Here is an 8,111-nt window from a genome sequence, read left to right on the forward strand (position 1 = left end):
GCATTTATGTCATGCAAACATTTAAACAACTTAAAGCAAAGGCTGCCTCCTTCACACTCTTCAGCCAATGCTAATAAATTTTTAATGTTGAGCTTCTCACGATGCAATGCAGCCATTCACAATGTAATGGAATAGAATCAGAAAGATAACGTTGTTATGTTGAAGGCCTCTAGTTCAAGCGTACAGATAAGTAATAGGGTGACGAATCAGGGAAGATAGTCAATTTCCAGAAACTATGTTTTCTGCACTGAATCAAAATTTCAGAAGCAACAACATTTCATATCCAATAAATTTCATGATACAAAATTTCCAGAAACATTACTTATACCTGAAGAAAACATAACCTAGGGAAAGACATCCAACAATTTTTCAACCTTGTTCACCATGACTCTTTTCTCCTTTACCAGTCTACATTGAGTGTTGGGACCAAATGAGAAAGGTTTATCAATATTGGTACCTTAATTATTGCCTTCATGAACAACATAATGAATAAAACATGTTCTTAACATGTCCTCAAAAGTTATAATCTTGACTTCCAAACTCTCCGTAGCCCTGAGTACTTCAAGGTTATCTTCAGTTATAAGTGACTCTATATTCCTTCTATTAAAATCAGGAATTCCTTTTCAAATATGCTCAACCTGGGAAAGCATTACATACCATGAGTAAGAACTTACATGACTCAAGCCATGAGCTAAAAGGAAGGCAACACGCAGATAAATCATTTAAGAGATTCTGGCATAATAAAGAACGAATGGATTATTGTGCTCAAGTGCGATGTTCAAGTGGCTGAGTACAAAGGAGCTACCAACCCTACCTCATAATGGGTCAACGATTCAAAGGCGGAGATCCATGCCTTTATCCATGTGGTTCCAGAACCAGTGTACCTAGATGTTCCAATTTCCCATAAAATCTGCATAACACTCTTTAAAGCTTCAGAATATGCTTCTGCATCCATTGCTCCCCATCTTAAAAGATTACATAAGCTGCGTAATAAAAGATTTTCTAGATGTTCCGGCACTAACATGATTAAACTAATGCATAAAGGCAAAAAAGAAAGAAAGAAAATCTAAAATAAAAAATTGAAAGTAGAATAAAAAAAACCATCAAATGCCCAATTATATGAATCCATATTTAAGATTAGCAAATACAAAACAGCTTACTTTGGAAAAGAAAGAGCCACAGATTTCAGGAGCATGATACCATCTGGTTGCTACATAATCCTGCAAATAAATACAAATATAAGACATGGGATCATGAGCATAAGTGCATAACACACATGACATCATAATCAAACAGACAATCAAGTACATAACATAATAAGAGAAATAAAAGCTGATCACATTAAAATCCAAAAGGTCATATATCAATCATGGTCAGAAGCTGCAAATAACAGGCATCAAACACAACATGGAAGAGCAACATACAGTCCAGAAAATAGCTGATGGAGCATCATTGAATGATACACATGCAAGCCCAAAATCACAGATCTTCAGTTTGCAGTCCGCATTAGCAAGGATATTTTTTAGAATAAGATAGATAGATAGATATGATCCACATCAAATGACAAACAAAAGTGAGATGAAAATATGTAATATGAACTAATAATTTAAGGATGCATTACCGAAATGGCATACATAAAGATGTTGGGAGCAAGCACCCAACATGAGTTCAAGGATATCAGGTTAGAACTGAAGAATCATAGTCAATTAGTCATGGGGTTATTCAACAAGTTGAGAACATAAGTAACATATATTTATTTCTCAAAAGAAAAAAGTAACAAATGTTTTACTCAAAGCTCCATGAAGCCATGATGAACATTATGGCAAAGCTCCATGAAGAATACAACAGTGGCAATACACCGTAATGACACGTTCAGTGACGCAAAGGACAGTAAATATTTTCATACAACTATAGCAGCTAGAAAGACTCAAAATCCCATACCTCGTAATGACACGTTCACTGACACAAAATAATAAATGAGTAGGCCTAGATATGCTCGTACAATTTTAAGTAGACAATTCATCCATTTTGAAAAATGACTTGAGCCTATGTATGTTTTCTGTAACTTGGATTGAATTTCCTCCAATTGACCAAATTCATGGGTATCAACTATCAAGTGAAATATTGACAAATATAAATGGAGGTATATATCACATAGATATATACATTGCAATTCAGTTCACAATAGATATGAGTATAATGCAAATCATGGTTCGTGGCACTTCCATAGTGAACCTGATGCAATTATTTGGGTCTTTTGTTTTGGGTTCCTTTGTTGTAGCAGTCCTATCATGTCTCCTCTTTTTATTTGAAATTTTCTATTACTGATCAACATAAAAATAAAGAAAACAGAACCTTTTCAAAATACTTGTCTGATGATTTGTTCGTTTATGTTACAAGTGATTCTCATCCTTCAAATCTTTTATATTACAAATCCTATTGATTTGCACATAGAAGAGAAAAGTATGTGGTTTACTGACAGTTAGCATATGATCTAAAACGAGGCAATCCAAAACTCAGCTTATGGAATGAAAATTAATCACTATCTTGAACCAATTCTCTCCACCAGAGCCGAGGGAATTGGAAGTGGTCCAGGTCATTTGTATGGTGGGCTCCACCAGGCTGTGGCCCAAAAATCTGGTCAGTTCAATCATCAAGTGAATAGCAGACCCCATGTAAACATTCAAAGTACAAGTGTGGCCCACCACCGGCTTTGCCCGGTTTTGTTGTAGTGTAGGTCTGAGATCAAATGCATCCAGCAGTTATTCCAACCATATTTCCCTAAAATTAATCTGGTCCATTCAAAAGGTGTTTCCCAATATTGGGAAACTTCATCCAAGTGTTTTAAAACGGTACATTTGTTTTGCCACAAAATCGAAGTAGGATTCACATCAGTAACTAACCTATCCTGGTCCATTACCTTCAAGTTGTGTCAAATCAGATTTATATGACTCGCATAAAAGAACAGACACCTCACAAGAGGATATCCCTGTGGAGGTAAATCATCCTCCAAGTATTCCCAAGTCGCAACTGAAATAAGGAAAAAACCCTAGAAATCAAACAAATGATGCTGATAAGAATGATGATAACTATAGATCATGTACCAAAGCTTTAAAAATCAAGGGAAGCAAATGAAAAACTTGTATACTTGGTACCTTCCCTTCTATGCAAAACAGAGCATAGAAACAATGAAACCCTAGAAATCCAAGGAAGCAAATGATCCAGTGAATCTCCTCTTGTAAAACCCCAAATCTAGACAAGTAAACAAAACCATTAAAGATTCAAAGAGAGAGAGAGAGAGAGAGAGAGAGAGAGAGAGAGAAACCATCGAGACCTTATTCGCTCGCCGCTCTCTCAAAACGTGGAGCAATCTCTTCAGTTCAAGCAGCCTTGGGTAGAGAAGATTTCAAATAGAGAGATTGGGTTTTGGGAGATTCGTGAGAGGAATGAGATGCAGAGAGAGAGATGGAAGGGAATCAGGGGAGTAGGGGGCTGGGAGAGAGAGAGGAAAAGGAATCGAGAGCGTTGGGGGCGGGAGAGAGAAAGAGGGAAGGGAATCAGGGGCGTAGGGGTAGAGTGAGAGAGAGAGAGAGAGAGAGAGAGAGTCGAGGTGGTGAGAGCAAGAGTTGGGCGGGGAGCGAATGAAAATGCTAGGGTTTTTTTTATTTATATATATGGTGGATGTTTGCCAGCGCCCGTTATTACTCAGCGCTGGCAAAAGATTTTCTTCACTGTCGTTTATACCCCACATTCTTGTAGTGTGAAATGCATAGACTTGGAAATTTTTTACACTCCAAGATTACTATAAACCTCGTACAATTTACTTAAATCAATAGTCTATTAGATGGACTGCGGGTACCAAACAAACAGACTACCATCTTCGCTAGCTTCCATAACATTTTCTTCAGTTGAGCGGGGCAAGCACGAAATTCAGCGGGGCAGACATGAACTTCTGAAAATTGAGCGGGGCCAACATGAAATTGAGCGGGACAAGCATGAAATTGAGCGGGGCAAATATGAAATTGAGCGGGACAAGTATGAAATTCAGCGGGGCAAACTGAAAGTTGAGCAGGGCAAACATGAAATTCAGCGGGGCAAGCATGAAATTGAGTCGAGCAAACTGAAAGTTGAGCGGGGCAAGCATGAAATTCAGCAAGGCAAATATGAAATTCAGTGGAGTAAGCATGAAATTGAGCGGGGCAAACATGAAATTCAGCGGGGCAAACTGAAATTTGAGCAGGGCAAGCATGAAATTCAGCGGGGCAAACTGAAATTTGAGCGGGGTAAGATGAAATTCAGCGGGGCAAGCATGAAATTCAGCGAGGCAAACATGAAAATTAAGCAGGGCAAACATGAAATTCAACGGGGGAAACATGAAATTTAGTAGGGTAAACTTGAATTTCAGCGGGGGAAACATGAAATTCAGCGGGGGAAACGTGAAATTGAGCGGGGGAAACATGAAATTGAGCAGGGCAAACTTGAATTTCATCGGGGCAAACATGAAATTCAGCGGGGAAAATCATGAAATTGAGCGAGGCAAACATGAAATTCAACGGGAGAAACATGAAATTGAGCGGGGCAAACTTGAATTTCAGTGGGGGAAACATGAAATTGAGTGGGGCAAACTTAACAGATAATTTCATGGCTTGAGCCCAAAAATCTAAACATATCCAATGTTCAAATGGACCACACCACATGAAAATTTTGAATTGAACTTCTACTGTTGATCATTTCTTAGGGGCCACAGAAGTTTTGGATCAAGCTTATAATTGTGTTTTCTATTAATCCATGTCTGTATGATCTTATGAACAGGTTTGATAACAAACAAACATCACTATTAGGCCAACTATGGTTTCAACGGTGGAAATCATTATCCCCACTGTTTCCTGTGGTATGATCCACTTGATCTTTTGATATGCTTCAATTTGGAGCTCAACCCCTTAAATTAGATGGAAAAACGAATGGATGGCATGGATATACTACATACATTCAATGTGGGCCCAACTGAATTTAAAATATACCTATAGTGCGTGCTTTCTTCACTGGACCGACCATTTTTAGAAGATGACAAAATGTTGATGTATGGTGATGATGCAATCTAATGTTGATAAGGAAGGGGGCCACAGAAAATGGGTTTTTTGTCTTTTTTATTGGCAACGGAGTGAGGAAAGGGGGTGAAAGAAATGACAGTGAAAGCAGCGTAGTCTCGGAATGGGGGTGAAACAAACGGCAGTGAAAGAAAGGCAGTGAAAGCAACGGAGTGGAAAGGGGTGAAAGAAAAGAGACAGTGAAAGCAATGACAGTGGAGAGGAAGGGTATTTTCGTCCTCAATTTGGGTGTCCGTATGTGCAAGGTCTAAGTTGGTAGGTTAAGTTTTGTATGTTTAAGAAAAACCACTGGATAAAAGGTGGGGTCCACAGTGGTAAATTTCTCCAAATCCAACGGCTCTACCTCTGCATCGATTCTGTTTCGGTAGTTCGCGAGAACATTGTCCTCCTTTTTTTTTCCCATGATAAGACTTGGGAACACCCACCCTGATTTACATGTGACTAGAGGTGGGCACGGAAGACTCGATCCTGCTATCTCGACTCGTCCCACTCGACCCGAACTGAATGGGTGAGTAGGTCCGAACCGAGTAGGATTCGCTCAATCGGAATTCAAACCGAGCCAAGTTCGAGTTACCTAGTAACTCGACCCAACTCGACCCAAAACTCGATCCGATTAGAACCAACTTAATCTGAAACCCTACCCTCCGCACCCTACTCCAACCTGATCCCAAAATATCTCCCTCCCTCCCTCATCCTCTTCATCTTTCAAGCCCGACAACCACCCACCACCATCACCCTCCTCCTCTCTCTCCTCTCCACTCTCTCGGTCTCTCCCTCCCTCATCTCTTAATCTGACTTGGTGCCAACTCAACCCGACTCGGTACTTCTAACTTGATCGTACTCGGTCCAGATCAGTCCAGGCCAGACCGGACTTGAACGAGTTTGGGTCAGACATATTTTAAAACCGGATAAAGTCGAATTAGCCCTAACTCGGTCCAACTCGACTCAAGGCCCAACTCCACATGTGACATCCCACAATAGGTCCAAGGTCAACAAATCAAGCCGACTAGAGATTAAGGCAAGCCCCACTGAAAGAAACATTGGGTGATAAACATCATGATTGATTTTTAACAAGGCCCACCTAGATAATTATGTGAAATCCATTGCACATTAAAATTTAGACACGAGACAAAAAATATAGGCCCATATGTGATTCAGGTGGGCCACATTAGGATCAATTAGTATGGAGGATGAGCATTGCCATGGATGCTATTTTAAATCATAAGCCCCATCTGAATTATGAATTAAAGTTATTTTTTATCCTTATGTCTAATATTGGGTCACGCAATTGATAGCTAGAATAAATTCAAAAAATACATGATGGTGGGGCTATCTTAATTAGACCACCCCTTTACATAACCCTTAGCTTAAGTAGTAGTGGGTCTCTTTACTTGCAACGTGCAAGGAAAAAAACAGCTACACTTGTAATCTCTTGATTTTTATAATTTAAATTTTGATTTGTGTTATTGCAATGTTGTTTATTCAGTATATTTTATAATTAGTAAATTAAATTTAAAATATTTTTCTTCAATCATTAGAAAAACAGTTAGGTCTAATTTTAAGATATTTAGTGATGGCCATCTACTAGAGTGTGAGGTGCAAAAATGTAATGGAGTGGAATCAATTTACATATGAATTACATATGCTCCTGACAGGTCATGGAGCTTGCACGTACCAACCTAGCTCCTATGTTGGATGCTAGTTGAGAAAGAAGTAGCTGGAAAGGAAAGATAAGGGTGGCAAAAAAATGATATCAAAATATACTATTTGATACATATATAATTTTTGTAGTGTTCATATAAAAATTATATTTATTTTATTTGAAGTTTTGCATTTTAATTTAATTATAAGGAACATGTCATGTGTAATACATATGAAGTTAGGAAGAGAGGGAAATAAATATGAGAAAATGATAAATGAAAAGAGTGTAGCTACATACAAGTATAACATGTTAGATATCTAGTCTTATGCAACTCACATTGCTTTAAGGGATAGTTTGGATCATATTGACAGCGGGAAAAAATAAAAGAATATATATATATATATATATATATATATATATATATATATATATATATATATATATATAGGGAAAAGGTACTATACGCTCGACCGTATTATACCTTCTATAAGGTCGAGTGTTGGCGGCACGTTATTATTCGGATGGTGAAAATTTTAAACAAACCGGGAAATTTTATAGGGCCTCAAGTAATTTATGTCCGAGCCTTTCGTTGTTGGAAGATCATGTGTAAGGATTCTGTGTGAGCCCCACTATGATGTTTGTGATAAATCGAACCCGTCCATCCATTTTTCAAAATCATTTCAGGACATGCAACCAAAAATGAGGAGGATCCAAATATTAAATGGGCCACATGAGAGGAAACAGTGGAGATTTAGTGACCACTGTTGAAACATTCATATGGCCATAAAAGTTTTGTATTGGTTTATGTTCGTGGTGTTTTCATTTCATATCAGTGAAAATGACCTTACAAACGGTTTGGATGGAATATAAACACCAAGGTGGAGCCTAGGAAGGTTTCAACGGTAAGCATTCCTTTCTGCAGTGTTTCATCTCGTATGGTCCACTTGAATTTTGGATCCTCCTCATTTTTGGTATAATTTCCTAAAATGATATCTAAAAACGAATGAACATGTTGGATTTCACACAAAGATCATAGTGGGCCCCACATAGAATTCTTTCGCGAATCTTAATAGGAAAGACTTTAGTAGGAAATCTACGTCCCTGGGTTTGGAAAACGGCCTGGCTACTCCCCTGCAACCGGCCAATGGCGGGTGGTAGGTGTTATGTGGGCCTCACTATGCTGTATGTGTTTCATCTATGTTGTCTATATGTTTTTCTAGATCATTTTATAGTAATGAGACCAAAAATGGGGTATATCTCAATCTCAAATGGACCACATTACAAGAAACAATGTTGAATGGGCGTCGACCATTAATTTTTTTTTGGGGGCCACAAAAGTTTTGGATCAAGTTGATCTTTGT

At 38.3% G+C, this 8,111-nt stretch overlaps 1 long non-coding RNA gene across 2 annotated transcripts; it reads right to left on the bottom strand.

The window, feature by feature from the left end:
* Positions 1 to 258: 258 nt before the first annotated feature.
* On the bottom strand, positions 259 to 3,553 carry LOC131241156 (uncharacterized). 2 transcript variants are annotated; one of them, XR_009168968.1, is made up of 4 exons: positions 3,335 to 3,553; positions 1,161 to 1,220; positions 815 to 910; positions 259 to 638 (listed from the first exon to the last, which is right to left on the bottom strand). It is a non-coding gene; the product is annotated as an uncharacterized LOC131241156 (long non-coding RNA). The 2 variants fall into 2 exon arrangements; XR_009168969.1 differs by having other exon boundaries at positions 815 to 983.
* Positions 3,554 to 8,111: the final 4,558 nt, after the last annotated feature.

Source organism: Magnolia sinica, chromosome 3 (genome assembly GCF_029962835.1).
Source record: "Magnolia sinica isolate HGM2019 chromosome 3, MsV1, whole genome shotgun sequence".
Lineage (NCBI taxonomy): Eukaryota > Viridiplantae > Streptophyta > Magnoliopsida > Magnoliales > Magnoliaceae > Magnolia > Magnolia sinica.